This window comes from Gallus gallus, chromosome 1 (assembly GCF_016699485.2).
Source record: "Gallus gallus isolate bGalGal1 chromosome 1, bGalGal1.mat.broiler.GRCg7b, whole genome shotgun sequence".
Taxonomy (NCBI): domain Eukaryota; kingdom Metazoa; phylum Chordata; class Aves; order Galliformes; family Phasianidae; genus Gallus; species Gallus gallus.
This window is the reverse complement of record NC_052532.1, coordinates 55,259,598-55,277,746: the sequence shown is the minus strand read 5'-3', so window position 1 is coordinate 55,277,746 and position 18,149 is coordinate 55,259,598. Positions and strand designations below refer to the sequence as shown.

At 38.4% G+C, this 18,149-nt stretch overlaps 1 long non-coding RNA gene across 1 annotated transcript in view; it reads left to right on the top strand.

Annotated features, from left to right (window-relative positions):
* Positions 1-14,137, top strand: part of LOC121109115 — a 77,617-nt gene extending 63,480 nt beyond the window's left edge. Inside the window, exons 3-4 of the long non-coding RNA XR_005844038.2 lie at positions 10,101-10,209; positions 11,970-14,137. This is a non-coding gene — a long non-coding RNA (uncharacterized LOC121109115). The remainder of the gene's footprint in view (positions 1-10,100; positions 10,210-11,969) is intronic.
* The last annotated feature ends 4,012 nt before the right edge of the window (positions 14,138-18,149 follow it).

Below are 18,149 nucleotides of genomic sequence, written 5' to 3'. Positions count from 1 at the left end.
TATTTAAGAAACTGATCATATCCTAAATGTTTACTTATGTTTAGGCATTTGTGAATTGCAAACTTAAGTCTTGCAGGAAAAAAAATGCAATTGTAATTGCTAATATTTACTGAAATTTGACGTATTAATTAAGTAATTTAACTAACATTCTTCTAATAATGAAGATTTTCTAGCATATGTCACTGTCTTATAGTGTATAGGGCTTGGCATATGGGAGAATGAAAACAAAAAAACATATTTCAGAGTTCTTTGGGAGCATAGCATATGCAGAACATCACAGTATTGCTGTAAATCTTATCTGATATCTCTAAAAGGTTTCTAGGAGCTGTGTTTCTGTGTACAAAAAGGTGATAAAGATTCTTCTGGTGATCCTAAGGTTACTGGGGAATGGGGAAAGTTCAAGGACTCAAGGAGACCATCAGGGCCATTAACCTCAATTGGCAAGGGTGATTTGGAGTCTTTGGAAGATTCAGTCTGAGAAATAACACACTTATTTGATTAGATTAAAGAGGTCTGGTAGATTATAAACATAAAGCACTCTTTTATGAAACCCTTCAGATGAAAAGGTGACATTGTATATTCCAGAACAGGACAAGAGTCTGTGTTAGAAAAAGACGGGTGACATGATGTAAAGTAGTTTAATCAGGCTCTCCAATCTTTCCATGCGAGTTCCTCACATAGATGGTTGTTGCCTGCCTGATAATCAAGATTTTCATATAATGCTTTCCTTTATGAATTGCTTTCTCTTTAGCTCTTACTGGTCTAAGTAGGTGATAACTAAGACTGTGACAGATGGCTATGCACTTATCAGACCTATCGTTGTCCCAAAGGGAGCATGGAGAGAGATTTGTTCCTGAAGTCATATTTGCAGAGATCATCTAAAAGACCTGCATTCTCAGTCTCCTTCTGTATAGAGAGAGAATAAAGGGTTCTGTACAAAACAAAACAACAACAACAACAAAAAAAGTGGCATTTCAACATTTAGGACTTAAACAGGACAACTGAAAGATATACAAATGAATTAGAGGTTCATTAAACACAGAAACTGTAAAAAAGGCACTCTGGGACACATGAAGCCCCAAAGATTTTGTAAAGAGGAGAGATAAAACAAAAGTTAAATAGACCTTCAATGTTCTGCATATGCCTCCCAGTTTTTATAGAATGTTTGAACCGTGCTTAACTCAATTTAAATTTTTACTCTGTGGTTGACCTTTTCCAGATTAATGACACAGTTTCAGTAGTAGGACACAGGAGATTTGCCAGTTGCAGTGATTAAGGAAAAACATTAAGAGAAACTATATATATTGTTGCCTAGCAGAGAACCAAAACATTTTTTCATGAAAGCCACATGAACTAATTTTCCAGGTCTTAAAAATGGCTGTGCATGAGACATCAATAGAAAGGAGCTGGCAGAGAAAACTTGTTTGTAGTAGTTAAAGTTTGGAGGACAGTGATAATTATTAAAATATTCCCAAATACTTCTCAAATGAAAATAATTATTGTGCCAGAGTATTAAGGTCACACTCCAGCTAGATACTTTAAAACATACGTAACAACTGACTTTAATTACTATACCTTCCAGATCTTTCTATCAGTGTTCAGATGTTACCTTAAATCTAGAATAGATAAATGAAGACTCTTCATCTTTTCCCTTTGAATTCATTTTACCTTCTTTCTATGAATAATGCCCATCTGCTCACTTTGACACAGACCCTGGGCATAACATTTGGGTTGGGCTTTATTTCAGACTTTCATGTCCAGTCTCTATTTTCATCTTTGCCATTGGAGGCTTCCATCCCAGGCTGAAATTGATCTCTTTCTGAATACTCCTGTCTGTGAATCCTAATTATACATAGACAATAGAAGCAAGTAGTTTGGATAAAATTAATTTTTTAGTAGGCCATAGCTGTGGAAGAAAAAGAAGTTATTGTGGAAGAAAAGAATGGTATTAGGAGCAGTCAAGATGGATTCATGGAGTAGAAATCATACTTGACCAATCTGGTAGCCTTCTATAATACCATGACTGTCTGGGTAGATGAGGGGGAGCAGTGGATGTTGTCTTTTTTGACTTCAGCAAGACTTATTACAGTGTCTCCCGTAACATCACTGTAGGTAAGCCTAAGAAGTGTGGAAAAGATGAGTGGACAGTGAGGTAGATTGAGAACTGGCTGACTGGCAGAGCTCAGAGGGTTGTATAGTGCAGAGCCTAATTGAGGGCCTGTAGCTATCAGTGTTCCCCAGGGGTCAGTACTGGGTTCATCTTCATCAATGACTTGGATGAAAGGGTGGAATACACTTCCAGCAAATTTGCTGATGATACAAAGCTGAGAGAAGGCTGTGCTGCCATTCAGTGAGACCTGGGTAGGCTGGAGAGTGAGGCAGAGAGAAACCTGATGAGATTCAACCAGGGCAAGTGCAGAGTCCTACATCTGGGGAGGAAAAACCACATGCATTGGTACAGGTGAGGGGCTGACCTGCTGGAAAGGAGCTCTGCAGAGAAAGACCTGGTTGTTCTGCTGGGCAACAGTTTGGCCATGAGCCAACAGTGTGCCCCTGTGGTCCAGAAGGCCAATGGCATCCTTGGGTGCATTACAAAGAGCATGGCCAGCAGGTTGAGAGAGGTGATCCTCCCTCTCTCCTATGCCCTGCTGAGGCCACATCTGGAATGCTGTGTCCAGTCCTGGACTCCTCGGTTTAAGAAAGACAGGGAACTTCTAGAAAGAGCCCAGCAGTGAGCCACAGAGATAATGAGTGGCCTGGAGCATCTCCCTTATGAAGAAGGTGGAGAGCCCTAGGATTATTCAGCTTGGGAAAGAGAAGAATGAGGGAAGATCCTGTCAACATATGAATATCTACAGTGTGACTGTCAAGTGAGTGGGGCAGGGCTCTTTTCAGTGATGCCCACTGATGTGAAAATGGGTAATGGGTACAAACTGGAACACAGAATGTTCCATATGAACATGAGAAAAAAATTCTTTACTTTGAGGGTGTCAGAATACTGGAACAAGTTGCACAGAGAGGCTGTGGATGTCTCCTCTGGAGATATCCAAAATCTTCCTGAATGTTTTCCTTTGCAACTTATTTTAGGGAATGTGCTTTAGCAGGGAATTGGACTAGATGATTCCCTTCCAATCCCTACAACTCTGTTATTCTGAGATTCTGTAACAAAGTGAATGTTAGTATGAGATGATGAAGGTCTCAATTTAGCAACATGAAAGGGGAATATTCTTCTGGGTATACTCAGCTCCCAAGCTCTGGAAGCCTGGAAGGAGCATGATAAATATAAACAAAGCCAGAGGAGCCTTCTAACTTTTGCTAGCAGAGAGAATGAACTCATTTTGACAGTTCATATTCTCTTCAGTTCTCAAAGACTTTGAACTGCAAGAGTGGACAACCATCCATGAAGATCAGAATGTATTAATGTCCTAGTAAACAGACTTATTTTCCAATGATTTTGAGAATCAATCAGTTTTCTAAAGTATTAGGACAATTCCTTCCTTCAGGTAGTGTTGGAAGCTAATGTCCTTTTATTACAAGAATTTCATTTTCAAAATATAGAACAATTTGGTATTTCTATTAAGCTGAGTTTTCTTCATTTCTTGTCTGTCACGTAGAAGGACTGAAACTACATGACTTGCGGCAGAGAGGGAAAGAAAGGGCTCTAATTTGTTTGTATTATGTATTTTAAATGCTCTCATAGAATCATTAAGGTTGGAATAGACCTCTAAGATCATCTAGTCCAATCATACATCTACCACTAATAATGCCCACTAAACTACGTCCCTAAGTATTACATCTACTCGTTCCTTAAACACCTCCATGGACAGTGACTTCCCCACCTCCCTTGGCAGTCTGTTCCTGTGTGTCACAACTCTTTCTGATAATAAATTCTTCCTAATATCCAATCTGAACTTTCCCTGGCACAACTTAAGTTGTGCCTTAAGTGGCCTCAGACCTGCTATCCAGCTTGTTCAGATCCCCTTATAGTGCTTTCCTACCCACAAGTAGAGTGACACTTCCTGCCAACTTGGTGTCATCTGCAGACTTAGTGAGGGTGCGCTCAATTCCCACATCCAAATGATCCATAAAGATATTTAAAGATATTAAACAGGACAGGTCCCAGTCTCAATCGCTGGGGAACCCCACTTGTGATCTGTCGTCAGCTGGATTTAACTATATTCACCACTTGGCCCTACAGCCAGTTAATTCTTCACCCAGCAAAGAACGTACCTGCTCAAGGCAAGGGCTGCCACTTCTCTAGGAAAACACTTCTCTGTGGGAAACAGTTAAAGGCTTTCCTGAAGTCGAGGTAGACTACATTAACAGCCTTTTCCCCATCTACCAGGTGGGCCACCTGGTCATAGAAGGAGATGAGGTTGGTCAAGGTGGACCTTGACCATGAACCCACGATGGCTGAACCTGATGTCTGTTCTGTGCATGCTGAGTGATTGCACTCAAGATGATCTAAAATATTTATGTGTGAAAGGAATAGGGCTTTTAATAATCTTTTTTTTCCCCTAAAAGTTAAAAACATAAACTTATTTTTAATCAGAAAGTTCTTAATTTCTTTTAAACTTGATTCCAAGATCAGCTTTCTTTTCCTGATCTTGAAGTAGCTTCCTGTTTTGTTTTGTTTTGTTTTTTTCTTTTTACTGTGATAGTGAGCAGCTTACAAGAATGAAGACATAGTCACTATATCCATTATAGATGTTTCTCTAGAATGCATCCATATAAGGGATATATATAGTCTGTACCAGGAATATATCTAGTATACATTCATATAACTTGTGAATGGGTGCTGTAATTCCCTCTTATATTGAACTTTTCCTGTTCAAAAAATTGCCACTTCAGTGCATGCAGAGGTAATTCTAGGCTGATGGAGCCAGAGTTCAATTTCTTCAAGACCAGGGCTATAAATATGAGGTATCGGTTTGCATTTGCAGATCATTTTTAGTTTGCATTGTATGGATTCCAATTACAGTTAAAAAAAGACTTTTATTTATTTGAAAACGGGCTATGAATTTTAATAGGTAGATTATCCGAATGGATTCAATTTCTTTAGGCAGACAAGGAACATAAATTTTTTCTGTGTTTCTAGATATTTTTCTATTCTCTGGCAATTTGAAAAATAGTGTTCTCATCTGCCATTTTCAGTGTTACAGGTCTCCATCACACTGTGATAAAAAACAAACCAAACCAAACCAAAACCAAAAAACACTCAACCCTGCATGGAGTCTGAATTTTTTTTCTCCTGTTCGAAAAAATATTCAAACAAGCTGTGTTGTCTAGATACCCAAAATCTCCATGTGGTATTCACTGCAATGTTTAACCTGACTTCAAAAGACTGAATTTGCTAGATTTCATGGGAGTTACTCAAGTAAAATTGCCATCTAAGTGAAATGAGAAAACATCACATGAAAAACAAACAAAACTGTCTTGTAAAAAGATGTCTTAAGCCCAAATATAACAAGAACATCATTGAGTCCAGCTAAAAATCGAGGTGAAAAATTGGAAGAAATTTGCAGGGAACTTTGCCATTTTGTTTTACAGAAAATGAATGGATGTGTTCCCATTTCTGTGGAAAATTCCGGAGGTACCTCACATAATTTATAATTGATTTTCCACTAAACTGTTGAAAAATCTTTTTTTTTTTTTTTGCTTCCGCTGCTGAAGTGCAGCACCAGCAAAAATCTACAGAGCATCCTGTCAAATTCTAAAGAAATTAACTCTACCTCAAAAACTTCGAAGTATGATCTCTTCTTTTTTTTCTTTGTATTTGAAAAAGAGAATAGTATGAGCACGTGGAATATACACTGGCTCTATAATTCAGTAAAATACTATAGAACTATAATTATAACAGTACATTTAGTAGAACATTTGAAATGGCATTTTTATACTTTTGATTTCAAATATAACAGTACCCTTTTGGAGTTCTTGTACCTCATCTATGACTGAAGCACCAAGTACCTGCAAGTGTCAAACCTACAGCTCTTTTCCTATATTCTGTCTCTATTTTGATAGAGATCCACAGATAGATATTACCATATTTTCTGAATTCAAAGCATTTAAATACATACTAGACTATTACAAGAAAATTCTCAGCTGAAATAGTAATTCACTGGCAATAGCAAAGGCACATTACATCCAAAAAAATGTTGACTGTGTTCTGTACATAAATGTTCTTTAAAGCATATGAATTGTAGTCAACCTTGTACTTCAAACAGAAAATACCTGTTTTAGACATCATCTAGAATTGAGAAATTGATTCTTGCTTTCAGGATTGATTATTTATTCATCAATTTTGAAAAAAATCCCTCTTGATCTTTGACATGAAATTTAGGTACATTTCCCTTGTAATGACTAGTCTGTCTTATACACCAGATATATCCGTTATTTATACCTTTGATCCTAGGAATGTACATTAACTTGATTACTCACTTTTTTAGCTTTAAATGTAAATTTATATGATGTAGATCAACTAAGCTTCACTGTATTCAAGATAACTCCTGTCTTTAGTATAACACTAAAGGGAAAGTATGAAATCAGATCTCAGGTTAACAATTCGTTCTAGTATTATTTCAAGCTTCAAACTAGTTTTCAGAGACTATCCCACCCTCTAATATATGGTTTAATGACTCAAGCCTTCCGTACTCAGAAATTTTTGCTGCAGTGTACTTCGGCTGCGAAGCTTCTCACATTGGTATTTATGAGCATCAGTTGGTTCCATTTCTTAAAACCACACCGAAAGTTCATTTTACTTATGTCTTATTTATAACTATGCAGGATTTAAATTGTATTTCTTTAATTTTTCTGAGTTGTAAGTCTTGATGGGAACCATGAGAAGTCTTTTTTATTTATGAATTGATTAATTCTGTAATAATCTAATGTTACTTTGTAACTAAATTGCAAGTTCACAAACACAATACTCTAGGGAAAATTAATGTCAATAGAACTCTCATCCTTTCTCCTCCTTCTATTTAAGAAAAACATTACATCCATCTTCAAGTTAGCACATCCCAAAGGAAAACTGCTGTGTAACTTCTATTCTCTCATACATAAAAAAGCTGTTCAGTCAATTAAAAAGTAAGGGCCAAAGATGCATTCTAGAGGTGCACAGGAAGATATATCAGCCTAAATAATCTTCCTATTTTACCCCATATTTTCACCTGCTCTGTTGTCCCTTAGGGATACACTGCCTTCTAGTCCAACTCTAATTTCACATTGCTTTCACCTTTATTACTCTTTTCTGCCACACAGTCTGCAAATGCTGTCTATTCTTTTGGAGTCAGTTGTTCTCTTTGACCTAAATTTGTACACCAGATATGACAGATAGTAGGATGCAATTAGAATGTTAAAATTCTGTGCTGTGATTCAAGACATGATAAAGAAATTCTTTGTGTTTTGCACAGAGCCAGAGAAATTGTTATCACTTATTTATGTGCAACAGACATTGAAATTAGAGACACCTTAAGACCTTTTGGTGTGTTAGAGGTATTGTAAGAAAATTCCAACATTTTTCATTACAGGATTGTTTATTAAAGCATTTATACCTTTGCTAAATGTAAACTGTTTGGGTTGGGATTTCATTGTCTGACTGGGATTAGATTTGTTTGTTTAAGTTTCATTTTCTCAAAATGTGATTTACACATGCTTGTCTTACACTTGCTACCATGACAATGACCACAAGTCCATCCTTTGGAGGAGAGACTTATTATGTGCTAAAGGGGTTGCCTCTGTTTTAGACATGGGCCTTTTACATTACCTTGAAAATCTGTTCAGCTTTGACCAACTTGCATTTCTCTGAGTAATCTTAATTTGCCCATCCTCAGTACAGTTTTGTTAACATATTTTCACACACATTTTATGAATAATCCCTATGTCTTAAGCATGCCATGTCTGCTCAGTGAACAAATGGACCATTAAAACTCCTTGAATCATCTTCAGTCACTTTGAGAAAATTACTTGAACAAATTCCCTGTGCAGTTGTTTCCAAAACACAGCATGATTAACAGTGTTTTTACTCCCCAAAATAGCGGTTTAGCGGTTTCCATGCTAGCTTGAAATCAATATCTATAAATACATTGAACAGTGCAAATATGGCTATTCTTGCCTCTGTGTAGGACTGTGCTGCACTGCAGTTGATCCTGGGCTAGGTAGTACCAGATTAGGTATCTCACCATTTTCCTCCCTTAACTGCTGTAGGTCCACAGCCCTTCTAAATTCTTCATATGCTTGTTTCAGTTCCTGAAACATCATAGGTGAGGAAGAAGGGAGGAAGGATGTTCACGGTGAGCAGAGGAGGCTAAACATGTGCAGTCAGAATGGCAAACATATTAAGAAATAGAACAAAAGCTGGATATTTTAACTATTTGAAAGTGTGGATTAGAGAACATTGGGTTTTGCATACCCAAATAAAAGGCATTTTGGATTTCTATGATGAGAACATTGCTTCACTGTCTCTGACAAATAGCAGGGAGATTTTTTTAATATTGCCATTCAAATGATCACCTTTGAGTTTCTGTGTCAACTGCTTTAAATGAACAGGGCAACCCATATTTTTAAAAACTATTGTTTCACAATCCTATTATCTTGAATAGGCATTTTCAGTACTTAATATTTTGCTAACAATGAAAACTAGACAAAAAAACCGAGGTCCTGGTTTACAGCTATGGAAAGTAGAGACTGTAGCAAATCCAGGAGCTACTAGATTGCAAGGTACACAGGCACTCTTTTTTACCAAGTATACACTGCTACATGAGTAGATCAGCAGAGCAAAGCAGTTGGTGCCAAGGACCTAACTTACATAAACTTATTTATTATCCACGTATACAAGATCTCACTTTAAACAAGACTAGCCAGGTTCCCTGGACCAGAAGCATGCAACTCAGAGCAGTCTGAAAGGAAACTGTCGCAGAACTGTTGCCTTCTGAACTGTGGACCTTTCAGTGAGACACTCTAGTAAACACCATGCTGTCTCTTTCATGAAGATGTTGGTAGTCACTGCCTTTGTCCTCATATAACTCATAAATCTTGGCATACATAAGCAACTTTACTTTTACTCTTGTTCATTTTAAGCTGATGTTTTGGTGTCTGCTGCTTGAAACCTTTTCTGAATCAATGTCTGGTAATTTGCACTAATTGGGAGAAGTGTAAGGGGATGGTGTGCCAATCCTTCAAGTGCAACAGCTAATCCAAAAGATCATACAAACTGACTCAAAAACTTTTGGGATTTTTTTTATTTTATTTTATTTTTTTTTTCTGAGAAAGAAGATAGACATTATTTTCTGGGAGTCTTTGTTTCCATGATTAATTTGCATTGTGTTCAAAGATTATGGACATTGGACACAGAATGGTATGACTGCATCATCCTCAGACATGGGATGACCAACAGGGGAAAAAAGTCTGACTATAAAGAAGCTAAACCTGCCACAAATCAGTGCTTCAACTTTCGTCACTGGAAAGGGATGCCAGGACTTCCTTCCAGAGCAGGGAAAGGAAAATTCCTGGCATTTGGGTACCTGTGCAGTACTGGAAACACAGCATACCCCCTGTACTATTGGATCCTGAGTCTGTAAGCAGATAACCATGTAGCTCATGTGTGGTTTGTATTCTTAACCTGTTTACTTTGAACTGGAATGGGTTTATGTTTTGCAAAGCACACAAAACATATCCACCACCCTACAGATAACAGGTACTTGCTGTGCCCTATGCAACCTCTGTGAGGACTGGGTGTGGGTTTCTTTGGCAGCTGTATACATAACTCTTCATAGCAGGTGTGAGTAGGCAGAGCTTTCAGAATGGTACTTACATCTGGGACACTATTTGTACCTTCACTGCTGATTGACATGGCCATACCACATGTTCAGGAGCCAACTGCTGTGACAAATGACAGAATGAATGGAAAGGAATTGCATAGCACATCTCTCCCTCTTTAGCTCTCCTCTCCCCTCAACTGTTCTCTCCCTGGTTTCACTCCAGTGACTATTCCTTTTGAGCAAGCATCCTCAGGGATTCTGTTTGTCCTGACAAACAGCAGTCAATATAGCCATTTATGATCCTTCATGCAAACTGGTGTGTGACTGTGACTACTGTCTCAGCAGGCCCAGAAAACGTTGCAGGCTGAGGCCTGAATATTAACTGGGGAAGAAAAAAAAGAGTAGACAAGCTGCAGAACATCAAGTGGTGCTTACCAGGGAAGCAAGCGAGATGGTGAGTGGAGCACTGTTTGCCTTTCTTTTCACTAGGATATGGCAGGAGAGGTATAAAGGCAAGGAAATAGCTTTGCATGACTTTGAGTGAGACTGTAAAAGATAGCTGGACAGAGTGATCTGATTAGTCCCTGTGGAGTGGAAAGGTGCCTTCAAAAAGAAACCTGCCCTCATTGAAACAAAGTTTTCTGTCTTGTTCCCCTTTTTTAATTCAGTAAAATCATTAACCTGTCCTGCACTTATGCTTTTGGCTGAAGCACCTATTCCTAGAGCTGCTACATGCTTCCAAACTAATGATGGGATAATTAACACTCCATGGCTTGCATACCCTGCATTAAAGGTCCTCACAGCTGGTACTCTTCAGTCTCAGCACTACCTCCATCCTCCCACTCACAGTGCATTCAGCAGCCAAGATCTCTGCATGCCTATTCCCCAGCAAAGTCAGAGACGGACCACTATTCAACAGCCCGTGGCCCAGGCACAAATCTTTAAACAATAGCCAAAAATCTGAGTGGGAGGAACACCTGCAGCTCAGCAGAAATGGTTCAGCAAAAGTGTTCAAACAACAACAAATTCTTATTCCCTGAGAGGACCAACATGACCCAAAACTAATCAGGATATGAATAGGAAGGGAGATTTTGGGGTGGGGGAGTGGATAGTAAATGAGACAGGAAGGGAAGTTGTTCTGGTTTCAACTGGGACAAGGCTGATTTTTTTTTTCATAGTGTCTGGTATGATGCTATGTTTTGGCTTCAGGAGAGAAGTAATGCTGATAGCACAGTGATGTTTAGTCACTGAGAAGTGCTGCACAGAGCCAAGGATGTTTCAGCTTCTTGTACTCTGCTGACAGTGAGAAGGCTAGGGGTGCACAAGAAGCTGTGAGGGGGACAGAACCGGGACAAATGACCTAAACTGGCCAAAGGAATATTCCATACCACACAACATCCTGCAAAAACTAAAAAACTGGGAAGAGTTGGCCAGAAGGAAGCTGATGCTGCTCAGGAACAAGCTGGGCATCGGTAGATGGGTAATGAGCAACTGTGTTGTGCATAACTTATTTTATACGTATATAAACTTATGTATATTATCACTGCCATTATCTCTCTCTTCCTTTTATGCTGTAGTAAATAGTTATGCCAAACTAGTTCTACTTTTTCCCCCCTGTTTCTCTCCCCAGTAGGACTGGGGGAGGAGAGAGGAGGAGTAGGTGAATGGCTGTGCTGTGCTGAACTGTCTGTTAAGTTAAATGAAACACTGGAACAGGTTGCCTAGAGAGGTGGTGGATGCCTCGTCCCTGCAGACATCCAAGGTCAGGCTGAAGGGGCTCTGAACACCCTGATCTAGCTCTATGTGTTCCTGTTAATTACAGGGCAGTTGGACTAGATGATCTTTAAACATGCCTTCAAACTTCAACAATTCTATCATTCTATGGTTCTATGATTAATCCACAATAGAAGTGGTGGATCCAATATGCCCACCACTCAGAAATTCCTTATTAAAGTAGCATGGCCAATTAGGGGCTGAATAAATAAGAAAGGGGAAAAAAAGAAAAAACAACCTAGCAATTATTATACACTTGTGCTGGAGAGGTCCCAGCAGATGCCCTGCTGTGTGAAGTCTGCTGACATGTCTTGCTTTCCTGAGCCAATCTGGATGCCTAAAAAGTGTTTCTGAGGACTGAATATAAACACCATTCCTGTCAGAGAGATGAAGATCTTTGTCATGGTTTAACTGACTTTTCTCCTCTGGTGACTCCTGCAGCTGGCTGACCTGCTTCAGCTGGGGAACAGGATTTTGGAGGTATGCCACAGGAGGCATTTCCCTGCAGCTTCCTGCTCTCAGGTCTCTGGGCAAGTGTTTAGGTGGTCCAAGAACTTCTGTGCGGTCTGCTGTTTCTCTGTCTTCTTCCCATGATCCTCAGCACTCTCAAGCCTTGAGTGCTGCAGCAAGGCTTCAGGGAAAGACTTCTGAGACTGTTTCCTACCTGCATTAGTGAGAAGGTAAGGCATCAAGGAGAGAGAAATGGCTGCCAGTAGGAAATCTTCATCAATGCAGTGTGAGGTACTAAGGAAAGTAAGTCTGTTGGTTCTTGATTTTCTGTAAAGATACAACACAGTTATCTGTTGCCTATAGTCCATCCCTACAACAACATCAGGTGCTAAAGTTTGTGTCCTGTTGTGCTTATGAAGGGGAATGGTCTTTGGACAAAAGCCTTAGAGCATTGTATTGACATGGCACACTTTGTGTGTGGCTTTTTTTGGTGACTAAGACAAAAAAGGGCAGTCTTACAGGATGAGGGATGGATTTTGACAGGGCAAATTGTTGAGAGCAAGATGTTTGATTCTGATTGAATTATGTGCAAAGATACTAAAGCCTTTGTAGAGAAATAAAAAATTATAGGATCATAAGATAATTCAGGCTGAAGGGGATCTCAGGAGGTCAAACAGTTCAATGTCTTCCTGAAAAATATGCTTTTGTTTTATAATGCATTTGTTTGACTTGTTGACTTCATTACCTACTTATTTTCCTTTGTATTTTATTATCATTCACCGGTTTTTAATTCTCTCTCCATATATGCGTGCATATATGTGTTTTTTATGCTTGCATATGTATGTAGGTGCAAATACATCATTTCTGTCATTGCTTCCACCTAGAAAGACAAATTCTTGTCTCAAGTGTCAATTTTTGAATCTGAGAATCTTGGCCTCTTGGGCATCCAGCAAGATATTCCTGAAAAATTCCAAGTAATTTTATCACTTCTCTGTTAAATGCATGTTCCCAACTATAATCTCAGCCATTCCTCTAACTTTCAATAATTGGAAAAGATCCTCGAGATATTTCAGGTTGGTGGCATATCCTGTTTGCACTTAATAAATCAAACCTCATTTCATTAGGCATTTTTTCAATTTTTATAAAAGCCATTAGCTGTTCCTTATCTATCATAATGAGGCCCATTATGGTGAGTAATTGATAATGGACATTACTGAGTTACTTGATATCCCATGCAGAAATTTCTGTTTTAAGAAAAAAGTCATTTCTTTCAGAGATTTCTGAAGTTTTATTTATTATCTATGTGGACTGAGAAAATGATCTGCAGGATGAAAGACACTTTTGGTAACACAGTTGTCCTTTCTACTTTTAATAGTCATATTTTTGTCCTGTATTTTTGAGAAGCGTGGTAGTGTGTTATGGAGACCACCTATCTTGATTCTGTTAGCTTAACTAATTAGTACGCTAACCAGAAATGCTGGAGAGTCCGCTCAGTTGCCCATGAGTTTCTAATAACAAGTAGGATATTGGATGTAAATGTCACCACCATCCAAAATGGTTTTCCTCTGTAGCATTTACAGAACACATTAGAAGTGAAATGCAATCTTCCAAAACCTGTAAGACCTATCCCCATCAGGTTTATCTGTTACTAATCACATAATTTGTCTTCTCCTATATGACTGCTTCCAACTACTGTTTTTGAATAACTGGGCTTCAAACAATAGTATCCATGATGCTTCTCAGCATACCACTTTGCTTTTAGGTTTGTCATAAAAAATGATGCTTTTAGTTGGCTTATATGCTTGGATAGGTATGTCTTACTCTTTCAACACAATTCTCTCCTTTTGTGTCATTTGAGCAGATTAAGTCTTCCTGACTACTTTACCTGTCAACCAGAAGACTGGTATTATTTTGCTGAGATGAAGGACATAAAATCTTGTGCCCTATTTGTTAGAGGTTATCTTTTCTGTTTTGTAGAACCAGAATCTTCCCTTTCTTCACCTACTGCCTCAACTATTGAACTGTTATTAATCTAACTTGAAAAACAGCTAACATTTCTGAAGTATGAGCTGGCTTAGCCTTGATCAGTTTTTCTCAGCTCCCTTGTTGACGAATGTTGTTAGAAAATCACCTTCAATAAATAAATATCCCTAACTTCAGTACCTTTTGTGTTTTCTGTTTGATGGGAGAAATCATCCTGCTATCTGTGTTGTATTGTGAAATACATCTCAGGCACAAGCTAAGATAGTTCTGGTGGCGCTTCTCAGTACTGGTTTGAACTATGCATCATGCCTCCAAATTCTCCTCCCTCAAACTAATGAATAATTTCTCATAGACAGTTCTTTTCTGATGTCTTATTCAGTATCAGGTAGTTATTTGACTCATGCAATTGGCACAATAGACTTTAGAGACTGTTAAAATTGACAGTGACAACAGATTAGTCTTTGTATTTTCTCATAAGATATCAATCATTATTTCTCACTGGATTACTGGACAATCTGCTCTGATATAGACATAGCTGATCGCTTGGGAAATTCCTTATATATACAGTATATAAGCCTTAATATCATGAATTTTTTTTTCATTTTGGCTACCAGTCTGCACCCCATATAGATTAAATCATTTCTGTTCACAAGCACAGATAGTACTAGATTTGGTGTTGGTCATAGAAAATAATGACTGTTAAACTGTGTTGCTATAGCAAAACCACATGTATACATCAAAGATTATAAACAATATTCTGCAAATTCAAATGGAAACTTTTCTGCTAGCTCCTCAGTTTATACTTCAGTGTCTGCATTAACTAGCTTTTATTCATAATTAAAGTCAGTCCCATCCTGCATCAAGAATTGTCAGCTAAGTTCAAAAAATAGATAGAGATCACACATCTCTGGTAGAGTGTGTGAAAATCAGTGATGCATGCATGTGATTGTTCGTAGAAGATCCAAAGAGGGATATGTTCAAATTCCGTATTTGGTCTGCCCTCATTTGATGTCCTGGCTGCCCTAAGACCTGGTTCTGCTCCTTGTTGTGGAAGATTTTTGAAATCTTTCTTCCTTTGTTTTCTGTGAGGCAAGATTTATAGGGAAGGTAATATCCTTTATTAGACCATTTGGTTCTTTTGGAAAAAATGTACATTCTTGCGGGGTCAGAGTCCCTTCATTACACTTGTTTTTTGCCTGCTTGGTTTTTCCATTTCTGAAAGCTTTACTTAGAGGAAGCAGGCCTGCTCATTTTGTCCTTTTCAGTTACTACATTTTCTTCCACTGTAATAGAGAGAACACATGTACTTGTGTTTTTTTGTGGAGAGTTGGGTGCTTGTTTTTCCAAAATCCAAAATAAAAATAATAAAAACAATTTTAGGCCAAACAACTGTATTTTGGCCCCAGTAAATGGAAACCTCACTCCCTTCAGGTTTTTTGGAAAATGTCCTGGACTGATATGATCAATTTCTTCTTTCTCAAAGGAAAAATAAAAATTGTATGTACTCATGAGGCAGTGAAGACCCTATGGAGAATAAGAAGATATGTATTGATTTTAAATTGGAAAATAGAAACATTTCAAATATTTGCAAAGCATTTCTTTAGCTACTTACCCCCCAGGTAATGGAGAAACAATTTGTGTTCAGTAAGAGACTGAATATTGTGAATAATTTTAAGGTCCAGTGCAGCCCTGAATTCCAGACCCATGCAACTTCTCAGATGTCTAGCAGAGTTTATGTAAGTTTTGACTCAGTTAAATATCAATATTTTTTATTTGACAGCATGACCTATACATAGTGGGCAAAGAGTTCTTGCACTTTTCTAGTAATCTCATTCTATGCTTTTCTCACTCTGTTTACTTCTCCCTGAAATGACTGTGACCTTCTGCCAGAATTTCTTGAAGGTTATGCTAATCTTTATTGGCAAGAGAAACAGTAGCTGGAGCAAAAAAGTGAAAGAGAATGCCACATGAGAATGAACAGCATGCAGAGCGTGAGAAGTTTCTGCAATAGCTGGAACTGGAGCAGCTTTGTCAGCATGTAGTCCCTGGAGCAGTAAGTGGGGATGTACGGACTTAAATATCCTAGAATGAAATCTTAATTAATTTTCTGGTACTCAATAAGGCATTTTGGATAAATCCTTTGCTAAACCAGGGGGTGCACCTCGGGTATTTTGTATGAAATTTTGCCCATTTAATGCAGCCCCTCATTTGGCCCTCAAACTTGCTTTTTTTTCTTGTTTAAATCAAAATGAATGCGTACATCTGTCTGAGTGAAAATAAATAAATAAAGATCTCCATTGCCATGTCTCACTTGCCTGAGAGTTTATGTATAGCCTTACACATATAAATGACAAACGTGTTTATGAGCAGGGTCAAAATAACTTCCCATAAAACTTTCTGACCTGATCTCAAATAACCACAGCTTAAAACATGACCAGAATTAAGCTACCTCATGTTAAATTCATGCTGACCAATGTATTTAACAAGATGGGAGTAGTCTCAGGGAGTAGGGGAGAGGGATTAATGCCTCTGTCTTTGAGGGGCTGGAATTACTGCTGCTTCCTATTCCCAGAATTGCAGTTTAAGCTACTTCAGGCTCTTCAGCATTACAACATCTGTAGCATGGTTCAGGGCCAAAATACAAACAGTTATGTCACATCTACTTTACAAGATGGAACGTGGTATAACCAAATTGAGGGACAAGCATGCTGTAACGAGGCCCCACAATATGTTTGTTTTTGTAGAGCAGATGAACCCTAAATTAGTACCAGATGTCAGTACCAGACCTGCTGTATAGGGAACACAGCAGGGAACTAGTAATTATAGAGAAGCCACTGTGAGGCCATATTTAAGGTTGCATTCTGTTTTTCACTTGCAGTGAGATCTCAGTATTTTCCTATTACAGTAAAACACCACTGTCCTCCTTCCAGTGTATACTCATGTGTATCTACCGCAGCATGCAGAAGTGCCTTGTGCCCTCAGTCCAAGGTAATTTTTCCTTTAGAGTACCCAACAACATATATATTTTCTATTTCTGTTTGTGCTCTGCACTGAGATCATGAAGAATGGTGTGAACTTCTTCCTTCTTGGTTTGCTTCTACTGCCTTTGGCTTCAGATGTAGCTCTGCTCTCATCACAGGCTGCAATGTTTTTGGCCTTGCAATCATTTTTCTGTCATTTTGCTTGTTAGTTTGTTCATTAGTTACTAAGCAATTTTCTTTGTTTGCCTGGCCTTTTTTTGTTGCCAAGACCTTCCCTCTCGGCGAAAAGGGAAAAAGGAGATTTTCAGTTTGAGTTAAGCCACGTGTCTTCCAATGGCCTTTCAGTTCTCTGTCTTCCACATAGCTTTCTTTGTGACGAGATCTTCAGACTTGTGCCTTTCATCACATGTGCTGAGGACGTGTGTCCTTACTGTCAGAAAGAATTCTCTACTTTGGAGATTCTGCTACCTTAATGTTCTTCTCTACAGGAGATTTTGAGAGCAGTTTCTTGATCTTACATGGAAATTCGTGAGGACATCTTCAGCTACAAGTGGGACAATTCAAAATTCAATGACTTCATACTCAGAATGTCTCTTGCGTCTCATTAATATCTTACCAGCTTTACTTTGATGTAAGAGAATACATGTCTGGGAGCTCAAGAAAGATAATTCAATACAGTATTTTCTAAATTAGCATCCCTTCTTTCTTTGTTTTTAACTTCCACGACTTATTGATCCTGCAGATTACATCTATAGCAAATTACTGTACGGGGCCAAGATTTAGGATTTTACCATCATTCTCCTACAACCCATTGTGTTTAACTTATAATACACATCTTTGCTCAGTTTTGATGTATGTCATATAGTACTCTTCAAATTAGCACTCAGTTGAGGTCCAGAGGATAGTGAGGCCCAGGGACTGTTCCTAAAAAACAATGTAGGTGAAACCACCTTGTCTTGTAGAGGTAGAGTATAGGTGTTGAGGGCTGAAGTTTGCTCTTGAGAACACACTACTTGTTCTGATGAGCTGGACTGTTTTATTTACAAGTGAAGCTGCAGCCATATTTTTTTCTGAAGGAGCTAAGAAATATAGTAGTAATAATTCAATCCAGATGTACGGCAGTGGGCTTCTGTTCCTCATCAGGGATAGTAGAAAGCCTTTGGTATTGACCCACTGAAGTGCAAAGTGTACCCCAAGGTTGTACAAA